The sequence below is a fragment of the Vombatus ursinus genome, unplaced genomic scaffold, assembly GCF_900497805.2.
Source record: "Vombatus ursinus unplaced genomic scaffold, bare-nosed wombat genome assembly UNPS02014807.1, whole genome shotgun sequence".
NCBI classification, from domain to species: domain Eukaryota; kingdom Metazoa; phylum Chordata; class Mammalia; order Diprotodontia; family Vombatidae; genus Vombatus; species Vombatus ursinus.
Window position 1 is genome coordinate 47,792,039 of NW_020954585.1, and position 22,436 is coordinate 47,814,474.

At 34.1% G+C, this 22,436-nt stretch overlaps 1 pseudogene; it reads left to right on the forward strand.

The window, feature by feature from the left end:
* The window catches only part of LOC114052176, an 83,514-nt pseudogene extending 70,915 nt beyond the window's left edge, over positions 1-12,599 (forward strand).
* Positions 12,600-22,436: the final 9,837 nt, after the last annotated feature.

Here is a 22,436-nt window from a genome sequence, read left to right on the forward strand (position 1 = left end):
ATGTCTTCTATCCTGAATAAACCCCTACTTGACCCTTCCCTTCCTTCTATTGTCTTATATCTCCTCTATACTTTGTAGCTAACCTCAAACAGTTTGCAATACAATGGAAAGGTACAAGGTTACCTACAGTAGGTGTCTCCACCTTCTCTACTTTTACCTTCTTCTCTTAGGATTTAAAATGAATATTTAGTCTTTTGTTGTTGTTTTCTTGTTGTGTCATGTGTGACTCTTCATCACCTAATTTAAGATTTTCTTGGCTGAGATACTTGAGCAGTTTTCCATTTACTTCCCCAGCTCATTTTACAGATGAGAAAGCAGGCAAACATTGTTAAATGACTTGCCCAGAGTCACACAGCTAGTAAGTTTATGAGGTCAGATTTTAATTCAGGTCTTTCTGACTCCTGACTACCTCCCTAACCATTTTGCCACCCAGCAGGCAAAAAAAAAATCCTTAGTCTAAGTGAAATGCTATTGCAAATAAGAGATCAACAGACTCGTTCCTTATATTTCTTAGATTATTATCTCTAAAACCGAAATAATATTGATATTAAGATAGTTTGCCGAGAGTCTGTTGAAATGTCTTCCTTTCAAGCCTAGTTTGGGACTTTTAAAAATGACAAATAACAAATAGGGCTTCATGACAAGAAGGAATTGTTCTGAAGAGAGACAAGAGCTTTTTACATATTGTCAATGTCTTCTTAAGGCAGATCTCATGATGTCTACTTTTTTGTCTTCTTTTTATTTTTTACATTGATTTTTAAAATTTTGATTTCCAAATTTTCTCCCTCCTCCTGGCCCCTTCCCCACCCGTTGAGAAGTAAATCACTATGAATCATTTTTACCTGTGAAGTCCTAAAATATATATATTTCCATTTTAGCTTTATGACAAATAGCAAGAAAAATAAAGTGGAAACAATGTGCTTCAGTTTGCATTCAGAGTTCATTATCTCTCTCTATGGAGGTAGATAGCATTTTTCATCATAGTAATTTTGAATTAATCTTGGATCATTGTATCAAGCACAGAAGCTGTCTTTCACAGTTGATCATTATTACAATTTTCCTGTTGCTGTGCAAATTGTTCTTTATTTTGCATCAGTTTATACGTCTTCCCAAGTTTTTCTGAAATCATCCACTTTATCATTTCTCACACTGCAACAATATTCTATCACAATCATACCACAATTTGTCCAGTCATTCTCCATTTGATAAGTATCTTTTCCATCTGAAATTTTTTGCCACCACAAAAGAGCTGCTGTAAATATTTTTGTACATATAGGTTTTTCCCTGTCTTTCATCTCTTTGGGATACAGATAAATACTGGTGTTGCTGGGTCAAAGTTTTACAGTTTTATTGCCCTTTGGACATAGTTCAAAGCTGTTCTCCAGAATGGTTGGACCAGTTCACAACTTCACTAACAGTGTTCTAATGTACTACTAATGTTTTAATTTTTTCACATTGCCTCTAACATTTGCAATTTTTTTCTTGTCAAATTAGCCTGTCTGATAGGATTGAGGTGGTAACTCAGAAATGTAGTTTTAATTTCTCTATTCTATAGTGATCTAGAGTATGTTTTCAAGTGACTACTGAGAGTTTTTATTTCTTCTTCTGAAAATTTTCTGTTTATATCCTTTGACCCTTTGTCAATAGGGTATTGCTCTTATTTTTACAAATTTGACTCAGTTCCTTATACATTTGAGACATGAGGCCTTTATCAGAAGAACTTACTATAGATTTCCTCCCTCTCCCCAGTTTTCTGCTTTCCTTCACATTTTGACTGAATTGGTTTAGTTGGTGCAAAAAAATTTAAATTTCATATAACTTAAATCATCCATTTTACTTCCTGGGATCCTCTCTGTCTCTGGTTTAATCATAAAACTTCCCTTATTCATATGTCTAAAAGGTAATTTTTTTCTCCCTAATTTGTATGCTATCACCTTTCGTGCCTAAATTATGCATCCATCTTTTCTTTTTCTGGCTATATAGTGTGAGATGGTTATGTATGCCTAGTATCTGCCAGATTGTTTTGCAGTTTTTCTAGAAAATTTTTTTTTAATAGTGAGTTCTTGCCCCCAAAGCTTGGATCTTTGAGTTAAACACTGAATTACTGTGGTCATTTACATATATATATGTATATATGTATGTATATATGTATATACACACATACATACATACATATATACATACATACATACATATATATAGTGCCTAATCTATTTCACCGATCAACTATCAAGTACACAGTACCAGAATGTTTTGATTACTGTTTTGTAGTATAGTTTGAAAGTTGGTATCATTATGCTTTCTTTCTTCGCTTTTTTCCAATGATTCCCTTGATATTCCTGAACTTTTATTCTTCCAAATGAATTTTTTTCTTTTTTCCCTTTAGTGCAATAAAATAATTCTTTAGTAGTTTGATTGATATGTCACTGACTAATTAAATTAGTTTTGGTAAAATTATCATTTTTGTTACATTGGTTTGACCTGTTCATGAGCAATTAATATTTCTCCAATTGGTTAGAACTACCATTTTTTTTGTGTGAAAAGGCTTTTGTAATTATGTTTGTATAGTTCCTGTGTGTTTCTTGGCAGGTAGACTCTAAGTATTTAATATTTTCTGCCATTATTTTAAATGAAAGTTCTATTTCTGTCTCTTCCTGTTGATGATTTATGTGGATTTTTTCATATTCTGCCAATTTGCTGAAGCTGTTAATTGCTTTGACTAGATTTTGTTAGTTGATTCTCTAGGGTTCTCCAAGTATATGACCTAATCATCAAAGAGGGATAGCTTTTTTTCCCATCTCATTGCCTATGCCTATTGCTTCAATGTCTTTTTCTTGTCTATTGCTATAGCTAATGTTTTTGTACTGTAATGAGTAATAATGGTGATAACAGAAATCCTTGTTTCACCCCTGATCTCATTGGGAAGGCTTCTAGTCTATTTCCGTACAGATAATGCTTGCTTTTGGTTTTAGATAGATATTATTTATCATTTTAAGAAAAGCTCCATTTATTCCAATGTTTTCTAGTATGTTTTTTTAATAGGAATAGGTGGTTTATTTTGTCACAAACCTTTTCTGGATCTGTTGATATGACCATATGAATATTTTTTTTGTAACTGATATAGTCAATCATAGTTTTCCTAATATTTAACCATTCCTACATTCCTGTTATAAGTCCTATCTGGTCATAATAACCTTTGTGATATATTACAGTAGTCTTCTTTCTAGTATTTAAAATTTTTGCATCAGTGTTCATTGGAGAAATTTGTCAATAGTTTTCTTTCTGTGCTTTTGATCTTCCTGGTTTAGATATCAAGACTGTATTTGTGTCACAGAAAGAGTTTGGTAGAACCTATTCTTCAGCTATTTTTTCTAGTTTATATAGTATTGGAATTAATTGTTCTTTAAATGTTTGCATTCTTATAAATCTTTGCAATCACATGGATTTTATCTTAGAGAGCTCATTCATGGCTTGTTAAATTTCTTTTTCTATGTTAGGATCATTTAAGTATTTTATGTCCTCTTCCATTAATCTGTGCAATTTATGTTTTTGTAAATGTTCATCCAGCTCATGTAGATTGTCAGTTTTATTGGCATGTAAGTGGAAAAAAACAGCTCCTAATAATTGCTTTCATTTCATCTTCATTCATAGTGCATTCATGATTTTTAATTTTAATACTGGAAATTTGGCTTTCTTTCTTTTTTTAAAAAATCAAATTGAGCAATGATGAATCTATTTTATTGTTTTCCCCCCATAAACCACATATCCATTTCATTTTTTAATGTGAAGGATTTTTATTAATTTATTTATTTTTAGTTTTCAACATTCACCTCCACAAGATTTTGAGTTCCAAATTTTCTCTCCATCTCATCCCTCCCCCCACCCCAAAATGGCATGCATTCTGAATACCCCTTCCCCTAATTTGCCCTCCCTTCTATCTCCCCCCCTACTTTTCTTATTCCCTTCCCCTTCAATTTTCCTATAGGGCAGGATAGATTTCTATACTCCATTTCCTGTATATCTTATTTCCCAGTTGCCTGTGAAAACAATTTTTTTAACATTTGTATTTAAAACTTTGGGTTACAAATTTTCTCCCTTCTTCCTTCCCCACCCACCCTCATTGAAAAGGCAAGCAACTTGATACAGGTTATATATGTATACTCGTGCAAAACACTTCCATAGTAGTCATGTTGTGGAAAACCAAGTATATTTCCCTTAATCCTATCCTGCCCCATGTTTATTTTATTCTCTCTTTTCACCTTGTCCCTCCTCAGAAGTGTTTGCTTCTGATTACCCTCTCCCCCACTCTGACCTCCCCTCTATCATCCCCCTGCTCTCTTGTCCCCTTCTCCCCCCCAATTTTCCTGTAGGGTAAGATAGATTTCCACACCTAATTGAGTGTGTATGTTATTCCCTCCTTAAGCCAAATCCAATGAGAGTAAGATTCACTTATTCCCTCTCACCTTTTCCCATTTCCCCTCCACTGTAAAAGCCTTTTCTTGTCTGTTTTATGTGAGATAATTTACCCCCATTCCAGCTCTTCCTTTCCCTATCTCCCAGTATAATTCTCCTTCACCCCTTAATTATTTTTTCAGCCAAAAACAAGGTTTATTAGAACATCCATTATATTGGGCAGACTCTTAAGAAATCTGAACATAGATAAGCAGTGGCTAGATTATAAGAATCTCAGCAGTGGCTAGATTATAAGAATCTCAGCAGAGACTAGATTTTAAGAAATCCAGCATCTTAATTGTGACAAGATGGACCTTATATACAGAAAGACTGTGGGAGGGATCTAGGAGTGGATCTAAATGGAAGTGGCCAGTAAACTAAGGTGAACAGAACTCCTAGGACCCGGACAAAGGAGCTTACCTAGGATTAAGTGTGGGAAATGGGGGAGGGCCCATAGGGAGGTAAGATAATGAAGAGGAGATTGGGTGTAGCCACAATGGAAGGCCTTAGGATTATAGCCTCAGGCAAAAGCCAGAGATTTGGCCAAGGGAGAAAGTCCAATGTTTTTCCTTTCTGGGGCCCAGATCCCAACCCCATCATTCCCCCATCAAACAAATAGGACCCACATTCTTTTGGAGTAAGGGGCGAAGATCTTGGCTTCTGAAACTGTTTCCTGCTGGCAAGGGGTGTAGAGCTGTATTTGCCTCGAGGGGGTCCCAAAAAGAAGGTTGACTGGAACCAAGCACAGGCTGCATCCAGGGAATGATGGAGGGGGTCTATGAACTGTAGGTGAATGGCCCATAGTCTGAAAAACAGAAATCTTTTTTTTTTATTAATTTATTTTGATTTATCAGTAATCGCTTCCATATGCTTTTGAGTTTAAAATTTTTCTCCCCTTTCCTCCCCACCCCCCTCCCAAAGAGGGCATACAAACTGATATAGGCTCTACATTTACATTCTTATTAAACATATTTTCACATTAGTGATGTTATAAGTAAAAATTAAAACCAACAGGAGGAACCATCAGAAAGAGGAAACAAAACTCAACAGAATAGAAAAAAAATCACAATTCAAACTTCCATAGTTCTTTCTTGGGATGTGGATAGAATTTTCCATCATGAGGTCTCTGGAGATGTCTTAGATCCTTTTATTGCTGGGAAGATTTAAGTTTATCACTAGTAGTCATCACACAACGTGGCTGTTATTGTGTACAATGTTCTCTTGGTTCTGCTCACTTCACTCAGCATCAGACCATACAAGTCTTTCCAAGTTTTTCTGAAGTCAGCCTGTTCATCATTTCTTATAGCACAATAGTATTCCATTACATTCATATACCACAACTTGCTCAGCCATTCCCCAATTGATGGGTATCCTCTCAATTTCCAATTCTTTGCCACCACAAAAAGAACTGCTATGAATATTTTTTGTACATGTGGGTCCTTTTCCCTTTTGCACGATCTCTTTGGGATATAGCCCTAGAAGTAGTATTGCTGGGTCAAAGGATATGCACATTTTTATAGCCCTTTGGGTATAGTTCCAAATTGCTCTCCAAAATGGTTGGATCATTTCACAGCTCTACCAACAATGCATTAGTGTTCCAATTTTCCCACATCTTCTCCAACATTTATCATTTTCCTGTTTTGTCATGTTGGCCAATCTGATAGGTGTGATGTGGTGCCTCAGAGTGGTTTTGATTTGCCTTTCTCTAATCAATAGTGATTTAGAGAATTTTTTTCCTATGGCTATAGATGGCTTTAATTTCTTCATCTGAGAACTGTCTGTTCATATCCTTTGACCATTTATCAATTGGGGAATGGCTTGTATTCTTATAAATTTGATTTAATTCTCTGTATATTTTAGAAATGAGGCCCTTATTAGAGAGACTGGTTGTAAAAATTCTTTCCCAATTTTCTACCTTCCTTCTAATCTTAGTTGCATTGGCTTTGTTTGTGCAAAAACTTTTCAATTTAATGTAATGAAAATTATCCATTTTGCTTTTCGTAATGTTCTCTGTCTCCTGTTTGGTCATGAATTCTTCTGTTCTCCGTAGATCTGATAGGTAAACTATTCCTTGCTCTCCCAGTTTGCTTATAGTATCAGCCTTTGTATATAAATCATGAACCCATTTTGAATTTATTTTGATATGTGATGTGAGATTTTGGTCTATGCCATACTCTTTTCTGGTTTTCCCAGCAGTTTTTTTTTTCAAAGAGTGGGTTCTTATCCCAGAAGCTGGGGTCTTTGGGTTTATCAAATAATAAATTACTATAGGCATTGACTACTGTGTCTTGCATACTTACCCTATTGCACTGATCCACCAGTCTATTTCTTAGCCAGTACCAAGCAGTTTTGATAATTGCTGCTTTATAATACAATTTAAGATCTGGAATTGCTAGGCCACCTTCCCCTGCATTTCTTTTCATTAGTTCCCTTGATATTCTGGACCTTTTGTTCTTCAAAATGAATCTTGTTATTATTTTTTCTAACTCTATAAAATAATTTTTGGTAGTTTGATTGGTATGGCACTAAATAAGTAAATTAGCTTTGGTAGAATTTTCATTTTTATTATATTAGCTCGGCCTACACATGAGCAACTGATATTTTTCCAATTATTTAGATCTGACTTTATTTGAGTGAAAAGTATTTTGTAATTGTGTTCATAGAGTTCCTGGGTTTGTTTTGGGAGGTAGACTCCTAAATATTTTATAATATCTACAGTAAGTTTAAATGAAACTTCTCTTTCTATCTCTTGCTGTTGGGCTTTGTTGGTAAAATGCCAATGATTTTTGTGGGTTTATTTTATAGCCTGTAACTTTGCTAAAATTGTTTATTATTTCAAATAGTTTTTTACCTGATTCTCTAGGATTCTCTAAGTATATCATCATGTCATCTGCAAAGAGTGATAGCTTTGCTTCTTCTTTGCCTATTCCATTATCTTCAATTTCTTTATCTTCTCTTATTGCTACAGCTAAGGTTTCCAGTACAATATTGAATAACAGTGGTGATAATGGACATCCTTGTTTCATTCCCTATCTTATTGGAAATGCTTCTAGCTTGTGGAAGACACAAATCTTGAGCAGGATGTGTTGAACCTGGGTGATGCTTCCAGGTAAAGGTTGCCCTATAGCCCAAGGCCATTGCCAGGGGGACCAACACCGTAGCTGCTGCCTCTCCCCCCTCCTTCCTTTCCCAGGTGGGGGAGGGTGAAATCAAAGGTGAGGGGTAAAGGGTGAAACTCTCTTCTCCTATGAGAGGAGTTAGAAGATACCCTTTTGACTCAAGGGAAGGGAGTGACCAGGTCGTGCAGGTGTTTCAAAACTCCAAAATGATCAATCACAAAACCTCCAGAATATGCCAAGATATTTTTAGCTGTTCTAACTTTCCCTGTAACCTCCATGAAGGAGGATTCAGAGGTGCAGAGGGAAGAGAGTAAGTAAGCCTCAGGGAGCCAAAAAGCAACTGCAGTTCTCCCCAGTTCCCTAGTACTGAGGGAATTAACAGAACTGAGCATACACTTCCAGATAGGGCATCTGTCCTTGTCCTCTATGCTGCAGAAAGTGTACCCAGGTCCATGGCCTTGAACCAACCCATTGGACTGAGAGCCTGAGAGCATCAGGCCAAGTGCAAGACAGCCTCATAACTGTCTGCAAGAAAAGCACCTCCAAGCCTTGGTGCTTGGAAAGCGACCCCAACTGCAGAGCAAGAAAGGAGGGGATGAGGGAGGCTTACATACCTTCCAGTCTCGGCTGGAGAAGAACTTAGGGTTAGGCAGTTTCACCATACAGGCCACCAAAATGATGTGGTTTAGAGGTGCAGGGGTCCTTGGACCCCAAAATCACACAGGTCCTGACCAAAAGAATTCAACCCAAGCCTTCTTTCAGCCAAAGACAAGGTTTATTAGAACATCCATTATATTGGGCAGACTCTTAAGAAGTCTGAACATGGGTAAGCAGTGGCTAGATTTTAAGAATCCCAGCCCAGCCCTTACTTTTATTCTCCAGATATCACCCCTTCATCTTCAACACATCCTGTGCTGTCTCTCCCTCTCTGTCTCTCTCTCTCTCTCTGTCTATCTATCTACATACATATACTTTTTCCCTCCAACTACCCTAATACTGACAAAGGTCTCATGAGTTACAAATATCATCTTTCCATGCAGGAAAGTAAACAGTTCAACCTTAATAAGTCCCTCATGATTTCTCTTTCCTGTTTACCTCTTCATGTTTCACTTGAATATTGTATTTGAAAGTCCAATTTTCTGTTCAGCTCTGGTCTTCTCATCAAGAATGCTTGAAAGTCCTCTATTTCACTGAATGTACATTTTTCCCCTGAAGGATTATAGTCAGTTTTTCTGGGTAGGTGATTCTTGGCTACAATCCCATCTCCTTTGTCTTTCAGAATATTATAGTCCAAGTCCTCTGGTCCCTTAATCAAATTGAGCAATTATGTATCCATTTTATTGTTTTCCCTCCATAAACCACATATCCATTTCATTTTTTAATTTAAAGGGTTTTTTAATTTATAATTTTTAAAATCCCTTTTTTGGTTTTTAGGATTTTATTTTGATGTTTAAATGGAGATATTTGATTTGTTCTTTTCTCATTTTTTAAAACATTCATGCCCAATTCATTGATCTGCAATTTCCCTTTTATTGTTCTAAGGCTCTAGAGATATAAAATTTCTTCTCCATACTGCTTTGGCTGCATCCCATCAGTTTTGAATGTTGTCTCATTGTTGTCATTATCTTTAATGGAATTTTTGATTGTTTCCATGATTTGTTCTTTGACCCATGCATTCTTGAGGATTAGATTATTTAGTTTTCAATTAATTTTAATCAATACTTCAAAAGCTCTTTATTTAATATAATTTTTATTTTATTTTGGTCCAAAAAGGCATGCTTTCAATATGTCTCCTTTTCTGGATATGTTTGTGAGGATATTATGTTCTAATACATGGTTAATTTTGGTGAAGGTGCCATGTAGAACTTATGAAAAAAGTATTTTCCTTTCTATTCCCATTCAGATTTCTCCAAAAGTCAGTCATATCTAACTTTTGAAAAATTCTATTAATCTTTTTTACTCATTTATTACAAATTAAACTCTATCTCATTTATCTTATGAACGAAATTTATCTAGTCCTGAGAGGGGTAAATTGGACATTTCCAATAATTTAATTTAACTGTCTATTTCCTCCTTATTTAACTTTTCCTTTAAGAATTTGAGTGTGTTTCCATTTAGTGTATCTATGTTTAATATTAACATTATTTTATAGTCTATGGTCACTTTTAGCAAAAAGTAGTTTCCCTGATTATCTCTTTTAAATAGATCTTTTAAAAGCTCTCCTTTGTCTGATATCAGGTTTGCAACCCTCTTTATTTTACTTCAGTTGAAGTACAACAGATTTGGTTATATCACCTTATTTTAAATCCATGTGTTCATCTTTCTGTTTCAAGCATTTTTCTTGTAAACGGCATGTTTTTGGATTCTGATTTCTAATCTATTCTATACTTCTGTTTACTCCGTAAGTTTCTTGTTTGCATTCACAGTTATGATCACTAACTATATTTCCATTACACCCTTCTTGTTCTTCTTCTCTTGTTCATGTTCTTCTTCTTGTTCTTATTCTCCTTCTTTTCTTCATCCTTCTCCTCTTTCTCTTCCTTTTCTTCCATTTTCATTTTTTCCTTTTCCTCCTTTTTCTCCTCCTCTCTCTTTTTGTCTTTTTTTTTCCTTGACCATCATCAAAAGTCTTTTTTGCTGCTGCTACTCCCTCTTTTAATCTACCATTCCTCTTATCACTGCCCCTGTTTTCTCTTAGTCATTTCTCCTCCTACCTCCCTGTTGGTAAAGGATTTCTGTATCCAACTGAGTCTGTATATGCTCTATTCCTTCTGTGAACCAGTTCAAATGAGTGAGATTTAAGTATTGCCCTTCCCCCCTCTTATTTTCTCTTCTATTGAAAAAACTTCCTTATGCATCTATTTTAGTGAGACAGTTTTCCTCATTTTTCTTCTCCTTTTCTCTTATCTCAGTATATATCTTGTTCTCAGCCTCTAGATCATCTCAACATACTCAGCTTGTACCCATACCTTCTCATGGATTTAATTACTATCTTTATTCCAATGATTTTCAAATCTATCTATCCTACCCCAAATTCCCTACTGACTTCTAACCTCTCTTCTCCAAATGCAGTTCAGACTTTTTGAACAGGATGTCCAGTAGACATCTTAACTTTGATATGATGAAATTCATTACAATTTCCCATAATCCCCCTGTCTACCTTCCCTATTTCTGGCAGTATCATACTACCAGTCCCTCTGATTCACAATTTGACTGCTCACTATCTCTCCTCCATCCCACCACCTCTGTAACTAAGGTCTGTTGATTTCACCTAGGCAACATTTTTCAAATAAAGTTCTCTTCTCTCCTCTGATGCTGCTCCCACTCTTGTGTAGGGTCTCATCATCTCCCATTTGGATTTTTATAATAGCCCTCTGGTGGATATATCTGCCTCAATTCTCTCTCAACATCAACTAAATCTCCATTTGGTTTTGAAAATGGTACCTAAAGTGCTGGCAGGATCATGTAACCCCCTTCTCTATATACTCCAGTGGCCCCCTAGTGCCTCCAGGAACAAATACAAAATGCTCTATTTGGCATTCAAAACCCTTCATACCCTAGCCCTCTAATGTTTTTTCAGTCTTTTTCCTCCTTACTCCTTGTCACTTACACTTTGATCCAGTTTCACTGGCCACTTGGCTGTTCCACAAAGAAGACACTCCATCTCAGCTCAAGCATCTTCTCTGAATTGTTTTCCTTGCCTGGAAAGCATACCCTTCTCTATTCTGACTTCTGACCTCTCTCCCTGGCTTCCTTTTAGTCCCAACACAAATCCCACCTTCTACAGGAAGCTTTCCTCAACTCCTCTTAATTCCAGTGCCTTCCCTCTGTTAATTATTTTCTATTTATCCTGTATAAAACTTGCATTATATATATGTCTTTGTATATTTATAGTCCCATTAGATTGTAAGCTCCTTGAAGATAAGGAATATCTTTTGACTCTTTATATATCTTTGGCACTATGCACAGAGCATGGCACATAGCAGACACTAAGTAAATGTTTGCTTATTGATTGACTGATTGATTGATGCACGTCTTAAAGAGTAAGATTCCTTGTTCTGACAAGTCTTGGATCTTCTTTTTTTTCACTCATTTCTTTTCTCTTGCCATTTTGAAAAACCAGGTTCAGCAAGGAAAACAAAGAGAGCATGAACCCATATGTGTACCTGCCCTTTCGTGCTGGTCCTCGAAACCGTATTAGGATGAGATTTGCACTTATGAATATGAAAGTTGCTACTAGTCAACTCCTGCAGGAATTTTCTTTTAGAACTTGTAAAGAGACACAGGTGAGGAGTCACATATTTTGTTTCAATACTGAGGATTGTTTTTATGGAGATGATTTTATTCAAAGTAGAAAAAGATCCTATGCCACGTGGACAAATTTAATTCAACACAAACTGCCTATTTGTTAACAGGATATTAAAGAGTTAAAAGTTACCATTATTAAGATGGAACGATACAGAAGGCCAACAGAGAAACAATTAAAATGTTGTTGGCTACATAATTAATTTGATTTAACTATAATAAAATAACATTAATACAAAATTCCTGGTTGCAAAGCAACCCCTTTTTAATTTCTTTGTTTTATGAGAAAATATGCAGTGTTAAAGGTTATGGGAGTGAATAAAATTTCCTAATTTCAGCAAGATTCTTAATCCTTATAAGAGACTAGTATTAATAAACCCTGAGAATATAGTTAAATACATATTTTATATTTTGTGACAGTCTCTGAGGTCAAACCTACTATAGAGTATCTATTACAGTCACATCAATCTAATACTCCTTTTCATGACCTCCTAGCTAGTTTGTCTACATTTGTATAATCTTCTATCCCAGAAGATATCATAAACATTAGTAACTACTTTTTTTCCTCTCTATTGTTTGGTATTGATTGCTAATTGAACTCTAATTGTTTTTCTTAATTGTTGCAGATTTCCTCTGAAGCTAAGCAATGGACCACTCCTTTCACCAACTGTATCGATTGTCCTGTAGGCTATACCAAAGACTAAGAAGGCAAACCAACATTAAAAATTTTCCTTTTCATTCTACTCACCCCTATCTATGATCATGCCAAAGATTTCTCTTCTATAACCCATAGACAATGAATCCTCAGATTTCAAAAGAAACTTAATTTACCTTATGAACAAAAGAAAAAGAAATGAGTTTTTTTTTAAACCACAGGAGAGGAGGACTAATATTTTTCAAATGGTCTTTTGGAGATCTTCATGTTTGAGATATAATGTTCAATGGTGTCAAATGTCACATACAGTGATCCAGTGGATCATGTTCCAAAAGAAATTACCCCCAAAAGATCAGTACCATTTGATATTACAATGCTATAATGGTTCAATGGATGAACATAGAGAAAGCCACGAATTGAGTGTTTGTTCATTATTTTTATGAACAATAGTTCTTGACAATTGTAATTAGAGTGAATGTAGTAATATTGTGGGGATCATATTACTTATTTTTTAATACTGTTCATTTGATTGAAGCATATTATATTTTACTTTCTGGTTTTTTTTTTCATTTTTTCCTTGGGTCTTTATCTTCTTTCACATCATGAATACTATGGAAATACATCTTGCATGATTGAACATGCATAACCTATATCAAATTACTTCATTTCTTTGGGGAGGGGAAGGGAGGAAAAGAGTGAAAGAAATATGGAACTCAAAATTTTAAAAAAATTAATGCTAAAAATTGCCTTTACATGTAATAGAAGAAAAAAAATGTATCATTTCTTTCATATTCTGCATTGGACAACTATGCTGCTACAAACCACAAAATACATTTCTGGAAACCTTTGATGTTTAGTATCCCTTAAAGCCATGTCATTATCATATAGTTGAATAAGCAGTGTGTTGGTTTTGATTATCTTATTTATTTTGCCAATTAACTTATCAGAATGTTCATACGGAAGTCCAGTCTAACTATTCACAGCTTGGTAATTGGATAAATAGTTCAGTTAATTCTTTTTTCCTTTTCTGTTCCCTCCACAAACATTTGAATGTAAACACTGACAAAAACCTTGGGCTTACTTGAATTAAGTTCAGTCTTAGGAATTCCTTACAATTCCTTACCCTCTTTTGGTTGTGTCCCCATTGAGGGTTTCACCCAAGATGTCAGGATTTGTTTCCTTTCTTATTGTCTATGCAAATAGTAAGAAGATCTCTACTTTCCACTTCAATATTTATACTGACAATTTATCAAATACAGAACTGGATTTCTTTCAAGTGACAAAAACTGTAAAAGAAAGCATTTATACATAAGCTTGTAAACAGTCAAAATAACTCCCCTTAGAGATCTGATTGGCCTCTATTTCACCAAAGGATACCATGTGATTGAGGTACAATCAAAACAGGAAAACATTTGGGGCCACTATACAGCCAACCCCTATCAAAGTTTGTTCCTCCTTACATAGTCTTTCTGTCCAAGGCATGTTCAATGGAGTTCTGTTATTTTAAATCCCCACCCCCATCAATAAATGTTAATTCCTTAGCCTATTTAATATGGGCTCTTGAATTTTTGAAAGACAAGTCAATGATGGATTATAAAAGGGTGCTGGTGGAAAGGCTAGATGTTCTTTCCATTGGAACATTATATGATGTTTGATTCTTTTCTCACCATTTTCAATCAGTAATCATTTTTCTCTTGTAATGTTTTTTGTATTTGTTTAGTCAGGACCACTCTAGTGTAGACCTACATTAAATCATCACTGCATTGCTCCAGGACTGGACAGGTTTGTAACTGAAAGTTTTGGAGGTTTCAAAAGCCTGGAGAAACTGACTACACCCTGTCAGCATTAAATGAAATTCCTTAGGTCTTTTTGCCTGGGCCAAAAGCAGCAGTACAATTTAGAGTCTTAGAATATTTTAGCCAAGAATATTTTCAGCTAACCTGATAACAACAGATGTGATTTCAAATTGTTTGTAAAACTTTATATACATTTCCTAGTATATGCAGCTTGAAATTTCTGGAAGGAGGGAATGGAGAGCTGGAATTCTTAGGGCACCTCTTTATCTGTCAAGTTTCAAAAGTCAATGAGACAAGGGACTTTAGCTCTTTAAGGAAGTAGAGGAAAAGATTATTGGGCACTGGGAATTGTCACCACATGTCTTTAAAAAAGGGATGTATGTGAATTTATAGATAATTTAATCTTTTCTTTTAAAGTACTAAGAGTATTAAGCTTCAAAAACTAAAATGTTATCATTAGAGATTATAAATCCAGAATTGATTTGATTTAAGTCATCCTGAAGGAAATAAGAACAGAGTTTGAGAATGTTCTCCTGATCAGGGATATTATGATCAATCACAACCTAAGAGGAAAAAAAATGTTACTTGGCATTAAGAAATTTTCAAATCTGCTTCATCTAAGGATATATATATGTGTGCATATGTATATATATATATATATATGTATATGTATATATGTGTTAATTTGGAGGTTTGTGAACTGCCATATTCACAATCTGTGAAATTCTAGAATGTAATTATTTTTTAAATTTCTATTGGTACATTTAAACTTTATTATTGTGGTAAGGCTAATTTAATTGGTATGTTCTTGGCTTATAAAAACTGATTCACTTCCCCATTACAAACACCTTTTGACTAGAGAATTCAGATGACTAGAAATTTTGTGGTAATTTGGAATTTAGTTTGTTATAGTACTTTGGGGATTCATGTTACCTAAAAGACATTTTATACCAACTTAGTTTTAATAAATTCCAATTTTAGAGGTTTCCAACTAATTTACCTCATGAGAGTTTAGTGATTATTCTCTTTAACATTAGGATGCATTTTAAGTTGTTTTTAAGAAAGGGAAGCACTTTTACAAAGAAACATTTTGCAGAAATTTTAATGTGATTTTTAGAAGTCCTATTAATTTTTATTTGCAAGCTAATTTATTGTAATAATAATTTTATATTGATAATAATTTATGTCTAAACCTACTGTGAATTTCTGAGTCTCATTCCTAGGTTTGTTGTGTCCTTGGACTGGCCTTAAATGGGTGTTTTCAGAGAAACAGAGTCAGCAACTCAGTGGAAGAAACATCAGAAATCTAAGGCTAGTGGGAAAGATCTTGCTGTTTTGATATGAATTTATAGTCATTGCATGACCTAAGCGAGAATTAAAATTAGTGTTTGAATTTATCCTATGTAGAAGATTAAATTCCTGAAGTATCTTGTTCTTTCAGATTGAATATGATTGTAGAGAAGGATAAACAAGCTTAAGAAACAAAGATGTGAATCTGTTAAGTTGTGAGGTTAAAGTCAGGAACCTCTTTTGTCTTGTTTTAAGGAATAGGATTTCAATACCAATAGTTATGTTAATGAAGAATAGTAATTTGTGAGCTATCTTGAGTTACTATAATGGGAAATTTGATTTTACTTATGTTTGTTATTTAATCTGGAAATAGAATATGTATAGAAATGTTTCCAAACTACTTATGATTAACCTTAAAGATGTTCCCATTGTTTAAAGGAATTCTGAAAGCCTTACTATTTTTCTGGGATGAATCTTTTACTGTTATCACTTTGGGATAATAGTCAGATATGTGATCCTTGAGAGTTGAAATCCACCTGAAACTATAATTGTTGGGACTTGCTATTCAAGACCTGATGGGACTGCTAATGGATGTTATTATGAGTCTGACACCGGGTTTGATCATCAAGATCAAATTGGCTGTTGAGCCAATCATCCATGATGCCAGCAGCCCTATGCGGTTCTACATCTATGTACTGCAGAGGGTGTTCTCATGGGAAAGGCTGGGAGAATAACTATTGGCAGGAGCTGAGGTAGGATTATCCTGACTCAATTTCCTTAATATGACACCTGGCAGACTAAACTTCACTCAATGCAATTGGCCATCTACATAACTTTTGCTTGGAATTGACATGAAGTTAAGGAAGCATTATTCCCTTACTGTACTAGTTATGTCTCTATTCTTTTATTGCAAATTTCTATAATCAAGAAGTTTTGCAAACACAATTTTAAATCTATTAAATAATAGATTGATGCTAAAACATCTCTGAGTTACTATAATAAGACAAGTTATGTATTTCTGTATAAGTTAGGGTCCTTTACTTCCTCATAATGATATGGAGCTAATTAGGTCAAAGACTTGTGAAATCAGGATAGGATTCTCTTATTTAGTTATTGTTATAACTATCTCAGTTTTGTTACAATTAGTTAGCTTATAAGAAGATTGGCTTGTGATCTAGCTTATAACTGCCTTAAAAACATCCACTTTAATGAGGTGTTATTTATTTGAACATGACTAGGAGTTGAAATTGCTTTACAATTAATTACTCAATGTACTTATGTATACTATCCCTGAACCTCTTGTTTTAATTGTAGTTAATCTGGTAACTTTTAAATGAATTTATTAATATATTGGAGTCCATCTTCTTAAAAAATGATGTTCTCTTAGTAATTCCTTAGTGGAATCTTATCCTCCTAATGGGGGAATGAATAATGCAAAGTGTAAAAACTGGGTTCAAATTTTTCTGTTTTTATTTGAGCTTCTTAGATATATCAACATGACAATTAACTAACTCAAAAAAATTTCCTAGTCTAAAAAGTCCCAAATTTTATTATAATAACAATAATAGAAACATAAGGGTTGAGTTAAAACTTTTGTTATTTGACTTGGTTATTGGCAAAGTAATTTAAAATTGTATTAAGATCAATTTTCTAGGAGATTTTTTTAACATAGAATGAAAATGTCTACAAGGAGTCTAAGAAAACAGACAACTGAAAACTGCTAATGAACACACCTAGACTAGAGAACTTTGTCAGATAGTGTCCCAAGAAAACCAAATAGCTGTATGAAATGAGACTGAAATGGACAATTTTATTCATTGTTTACATTTTCCCTTTATGTCTAATTATCCATATGGTCTACTTACTAAAGGGGACTTCCTCCTTTGATTTTATCAATGTGCTGTGATAGGGAGACAATCTAAAACTAAAAATAAAATAAAGTTATATGGAAACAAAAATATAAAATAGATAACTTAAAAATAAAATAATTACATAGAAGACAAAATACTTATGAGCCTATCTGCCAATACACAGAGGAACTATATGGACACAATTACCAAAAAAAAACCTCTTTATAGAAATAAAAAAGGGTCTAAATAATTGGCAAAAGTTAATTAGTCATTGGTAAAATAAGCCAATATAGTAAAATGATAAGATTACAACATTTAGTTTAATTATTCAGTGCAATCCCAATCAAACTACCAAATGATTACTTTATGGAGCTAAAACAAAAATATTAAAATTCATTTGAAGTTTAGTTGAATTTAATTTAATAAACATTAATTTAAAACCTACTATTTGTTAAGAATTAAGCTAAGTGCTGTAGATGTAAATTAAAAAAAAGTCTCTTCCTTCAAATTAAAAATTAAAAAAAAGAAAGTCTCTTCCTTCAAAGAGCTCACAATCGAATTGAGGAAGACAATACACAAAAAGAAGGTGAAAACTGAGGTGGTTGAAAGTGGGAGAGAAGGTATTCAGAATAGTAGCATGAGAATGCTGGAGTAAAATTGGTGGAATAAGGAACAAGAAGTCAAGAATATCTTGGGAACCCATGAAAAAAATGGAAAGGAAAAGGACTCAGCCTAATTTTAAACTTTATTACTACAAAACCATATTTGTTAAAAAAAAATTGGTATTGGTAACAAAAAGAGAAGTTGAGTAGTAGAGAAAATTCGGGATGCAACATAGAGAAACAAATAAGCATAGTAACCAGTTTTTGATAAAAATGAAGATCCTAGATTTGGGGGCAAGAACTCAGTATTCAATAAAAGCTGTTGGAAAAATAGTCTAGCAGAAACCAGGTATATAACAATATCTCAAGTAATATACTAGGATAAGCTCAAAATGAATACATGAATACAAGATATAAAGCAAATTAGATGATCATGGAAAGTTTCTTGTCAGATCTATGTCTAGAGTTCATGACCAAGCTAAAGAAAGAGAGAATCACAGAAGGTAAAATGAACAATTTAGGTTACATAGAGTTAAAAAGATTTTGTGTAAATAAAATTAATGCAGCTAAAATTTGAAGAAAGAAACTTGAAAAACATGTTTGCAGGAAACTTCTGTGACAAAGGTCTCTTTCCTTTTTTTATTAATTTATTTTAAAATTAAATATACAATGAGAAAAAAAGAAACATTATAAGCTTAAATATAAAACAAATACAAAATAAGAAAACAAAAAAAGCATTCCTCTTGAATATTTATGTGAATTTTCCTATTAAGTTCAGGAATTTTTGGCAACAAAATCCTGAAAGTCTCACAATTCATTGAAAATCCATTTTTTTTTCATTCAGAATTACGCTTAACTTTGCTGGGTATGATATTTTCATCCACAATACCAATTCTTTTGCTCTTTGATATATAGTGTTTCAAGACCTGCAGTCTTTTAAAGTCACCACTGCTAAATCTTGTGTGATTCTAATTGTGTCTCTGACATATTTCAATCTTTTTTCTTGCTTCTCATAATATTTTCTTCTTGAGCTGAAAGTTTCAGAATTTGACTATGATATTCCTGTATGTTTTCCTCATAAGAGCTCTTTCAGGTGATGATCAACAGATTTTTTTTTCTATTTCTACTTTCCTCTCTTATTCTAATGCTTTAGCACAATTTTATTTAATTATTTCTTGTATTATTGTATCAAGATTATTTTTCTTAATCATAGCTTTCAAGTAGTCTGATTATTCTTATGTTTTCTCTTCTTGATATGTTCTCCAGATCACTTGTTTTCTTGTGAGATGTTTCACATTCTTTTCTATTTTTTTCAGTCTTTATATTTTGTTTTATTATTTCTTGGTCTCTTGTGACTTTACTTGTTTCTCTTTACCCAATTCTGATTTTCAAGGAGTCATTTTCTTCCTTAAAGTTCTGGATCTCCTTTTCTAATTGGTTGACTTTCTTTTCATAATTTTCTTGTTTTTCTTCTGTTGTGCTTTTTTTTTTCAGTTTTTCCTCAATCTCTCTAATTTGATTTTTAAAGTCTTTTTAAAGTTCTTCTGTGAGTTCTCCTTGGGCAGATGAACATTTGATATTACTCTTTGGGGTCGAAGAGTGTTTCTTTGCTTCAGTATCCACTTCTGAAGGTGAACCCCAGTCTTCTCTATTCCCACAGTAACTTTCTATGGTTGGGTACTTTCTCTTTTGCCTGCTCATTTTTTTTAATTTGTAGCAGCTTTTTTTTTTTTAAATCACCTCTAGTCCTGGGATATGGGTTATGGTGCCTCTGCCTCAGATTCTTCTTCAGTTCTGCACTCTAACCTGGAACAAAAACCAAGACTTCCATCCTGCTGCAAGGGCCCACAGCTATCAACATCCCTGCCTCACTGCTTCAGCATTCACTATGCATGTGCATGTTCCTTCTCATCCAGGGCCATGTCACAGCAGCACAGCTGGGCCTGGCATTCCTTATCAGCAGAGGTTCTCTCAATCTTCCCCCATTTAGACATCAAGTTCCCTATACAGTCCAGGAGTGAAGATTTCTGTGACTGGGCTGAGGGTACCTCTCAACCAAGCTAGCTCTAGGGCTCACCACTTGCTGTTACAGTGGAACTAGCCTTTAGGTGTTTAGACTTCACAGGGACCAAACCTCAGTCCTTGAATTTTTCTTCATATCTTTTCTGGTTGACCCAGGTGGACCATTGTTCTACCCCAGCTCTCATTTTTTTAACCAGTCTAAGTCCACCCTGAGGTGCTATTTTGCCTTGTTTTTTGGGGAAATCTAGAGAGCTCGGCATTTTCTGACATACTCTGCCATCTTCCCAGAATCCTATCCAAAGGTGTAGGGAATTTAGGTAAACTTATATGAACTGAGTCATTTGCAAATTGAAAAATGGTCATAGAATGTGAATAAGCAGTTTTTTTCATTTGCAATATCAGAATTTATTGAAGTATTTTTGTTTTTATTAATTTATTTTGATTTATCAACAATCCCTTCCATATGCTTCTGAGTTTAAAATTTTTCTCCTCCTTCCTCCCCACCAGCCTCCCCAAGACAGCATACAATCTGATATAGGCTATACATATACATTCCTATTAAACATATTTTCACATTAGTCATGTTGTAAGTAAGAATTAGAACCAATAGGAGGAAACACCAGAAAAAGGAAACAAAACTCAACAGCAGAAAAAAGAATAGCAAATAGTATACTTAAATCTGCATTAAAACTCCATAGTTCTTTCTTTGGATGTGGATAGAATTTTCCATCATGAAGCCTTTGGAGATGTCTTAGATCCTTGTATTGCTGGGAAGGGTTAAGTTTATCAATATTAGTCATCACACAAGGTGGCTGTTATTGTGTACTGTGTTCTCTTGGTTCTGCTCATTTCACTCAACATCAGACTGTACAAGTCTTTCCAGGTTTTTCTGAAGTCAGCCTGTTCATCATTTCTTATAGCACAATAGTATTCCATTACATTCATATACTACAACTTGGTCAGCCATTCCCCAATTGATGGGTATCCTCTCAATTTCCAATTCTTTGCCACCACAAAAAGAGTTGCTATAAATATTTTTGTACATGTGGGTCCTTTTCCCTTTTGCACAATCTCTTTGGGATATAGCCCTAAAAGTGCTATTGCTGGGTCAAAGGATATGCACATTTTTATAACCCTTTGGGCATAGTTCCAAATTGCTCTCCAAAATGGTTGGATCATTTCACAACTCCACCAACAATGCATTAGAGTTCCAATTTTCCCACATCTTCTCCAACATTTATCATTTTCCTGTTCTGTCATGTTGGCCAATCTGATAGGTGTGATGTGGTACCTCAGAGTTGTTTTGATTTGCCTTTCTCTAATCAATAGTGATTTAGAGAATTTTTTCATATGACTATAGATGGCTTTAATTTCTTCATCTGAGCACTGTCATATCCTTTGACCATTTATCAATTGGGGAATGGCTTGTATTCTTATAAATTTGATTTAATTCTCTGTATATTTTAGAAATGAGGCCCTTATTAGAGAGACTGGTTGTAAAAATTCTTTCCCAATTTTCTACCTTCCTTCTAATCTTAGTTGCATTGGCTTTGTTTGTGCAAAAACTTTTCAATTTAATGTAATCAAAGTTATCCATTTTGCTTTTCATAATGTTCTCTATCTCCTGTTTGGTCATGAATTCTTCTGTTTTCCATAAATCTGATCGGTAAACTATTCCTTGCTCTCCCAGTTTGCTTGCAGTATCAGACTTTGTATCTAAATCACGAACCCATTTTGAATTTATTTTGGTATATGATGTGAGATTTTGGTCTATGCCATACTCTTTTCCAGTTTTCCCAGCAGTTTTTTTTCAAAGAGTGGGTTCTTATCCCAGAAGCTGGGATCTTTGGGTTTATCAAACAGTAGATTACTATAGTCATTGAGTACTGTGTCTTGCATACTTAACCTATTCCACTGATCCACCAGTCTATTTCTTAACCAGTACCAAGCAGTTTTGATGATTGCTGCTTTATAATACAATTTAAGATCTGGAATGGGTAGGCTACCTTCCCCCGCATTTCTTTTCATTAATTCCCTTGATGTGAATAAGCAGTTTTTAGAGGAATTAATCCATGCTACAAGTAGTCATATGGAAAATGCTCTAATAATTATATAATTATTATATGTTATATATAATAGTAATGTTATATTAATAATATATTATATACTATATAATATTATATATAATAAGTAATAAGTCACCAATAATTAGGGAAATACAAATTAAAACAAATCTCAGGGTTTTTTAAAATTCATTAGATAAGCTATGTTGACAAAAGGGGGAATGAGAAATACTGGAGGAACTGTGGGAAAACAGCTACTTTAATGCACTATTGATAGAGCAG